This window comes from Rhinopithecus bieti, unplaced genomic scaffold (genome assembly GCF_001698545.2).
Source record: "Rhinopithecus bieti isolate Rb0 unplaced genomic scaffold, ASM169854v2 scaffold_2435, whole genome shotgun sequence".
NCBI classification, from domain to species: Eukaryota; Metazoa; Chordata; class Mammalia; order Primates; family Cercopithecidae; genus Rhinopithecus; species Rhinopithecus bieti.
The window spans coordinates 1,619,394-1,621,019 of NW_016803909.1; the positions used below are offsets into that span (position 1 = coordinate 1,619,394).

The following is a 1,626-nucleotide window of genomic DNA, read 5'->3' on the forward strand; positions in this document are numbered from 1 at the left end:
TCGCAAGGGTGTTATGCCACCTAGAGGAAACGCGCAGTGAGTGAGCCCCGGGTCACTGAAAATGGGAGAACACTCGTGTCCCTCAAGATGACTCCGGCCTGAGGGTTGATTCAGACTCCTCCGAAGCCAGAAGTTGGGTCTAGAGTGGGTTGGTCCCTCCATCAGCAGTTCGGGCCCAGCCGAAGCTTGGGGCCTAGAGGGCAGAGGCCCGGCTCTGATCAGAGAACAGCGGGCTGGGCCTCACAGCCCGCAGGAAACCTGGACCTTGCAATAAAGCTGCATTCAACATAACTCAGACCACAGTGGGAGCCCCTGAAAGGTTTCATGTGAGTCCTGAAACCAGGGTTTAGAGGCTTGGCCTGGTTCTCGTTTATCTTTTCCAGACAGCATTTAGGCCAATAGGGTCTTTGGAAGGAGGCAGCCCCAAAGCCCTCACGCCGACACCTGAGGGCAGGGTCTCAAACCAGCAATCTTGCTTTTCCCACACGCAGCTGCACCTCTCCTGAGCGCTGCAGCTCACGGCTGTATAGTGACCATGGACTGCGTCCTCCTCACCAAGCTGCGCAACTTCTGCTAATGCTGCCACCCTGGCAAGATGAAATCCCCCTCCCTCTGGCTAGATCAGCTCAGCCTCCCCTTAGGGACCCTCCCTGCCCCTAGGCCGCTCCCCCCTTCCTCTGTTGGGATCCGATCCTTGTTCGCTCTTGCAATCCCGCAGCCCAGAGTTTTGCCCCCTGCATAAAAATATGTTCTCTTTCATTTGCGGATTTAATAAACAAACGTAATCATATCACATGGAGCTCCACACTATCCTTCTGAAAGCAATTCCACTGTTGAAAACTGAAAAATGGGTGTAATTTGCTTTCAGAAAGTAATGTTAGGGTCACGGCAATTTCCCGGGCCGTTATTTATTTTTACTTTAAAGTCTTTAGGAAAGATTTGCTTATATGCTCGGAAAACTTCCAAATGCGAGAATACCAGCAATCCCGCTCGCCTTCAACGCGTGGGGTAAGGGGGGTGGGGAACAATTACTGAGTGACGCTAATATGGGGAAACTGAAAAGAAATGTCGATTGTTTTTATTGTAATAGAAGGAGTGAGCAAACAGAAAAACCAACCCTGGGTGATCGGAAACAGGCAGGCGGAGAATTAAAAGCGGATTTCAGACAGCAACAGGCCCCTCCCCTGCCCTCGCAAGGAGAAAGCGGGCGACGAGCTCTCTCAGCCGGTGGGGCCGATCCCACCGCCCGCAAGGCTCGGGTCCCGTCGCTGTCGGATCCTCAGAACGCCGGGACGCATTTCCGAGCTCGGGCCCGACCCAACCCGCTGCCATTCTAGCTACCTCGTGGAGTCGCGGAGAGACTCTTGAACTGTGAGGCTCCTTGATGAGAAGGTGGAGAGACCGCGGAGCTATTCTCCAAGCATCTTCCGGTCGCGCTCTGCTCCTCTGGGTGCGCTTGCGGCTTCTCCTTGGGCTGGCGCGTCCACATTCCCTCCAAGTCCAGGCCGCAGGTCAGTGTGTGGGCGCCTCCTGTCCTCCTCTCCCACTCCGGATCTGCCTGGGGCAGAGGACCCCTGAGGGCTGTCTCCCTCCCCAATCCCCGAGACTGCTCCTTTTAGCCGCCCC

The 1,626-nt window shown here is 55.5% G+C and overlaps 1 protein-coding gene across 1 annotated transcript in view; it reads left to right on the forward strand.

The window, feature by feature from the left end:
- Positions 1-1,177: 1,177 nt before the first annotated feature.
- The window catches only part of PAX9 (paired box 9), a 20,245-nt gene continuing 19,796 nt past the window's right edge, over positions 1,178-1,626 (forward strand). Inside the window, exon 1 of the mRNA XM_017858956.1 lies at positions 1,178-1,511. The gene's annotated coding sequence lies outside the window, so the exon portion shown is untranslated. The remainder of the gene's footprint in view (positions 1,512-1,626) is intronic.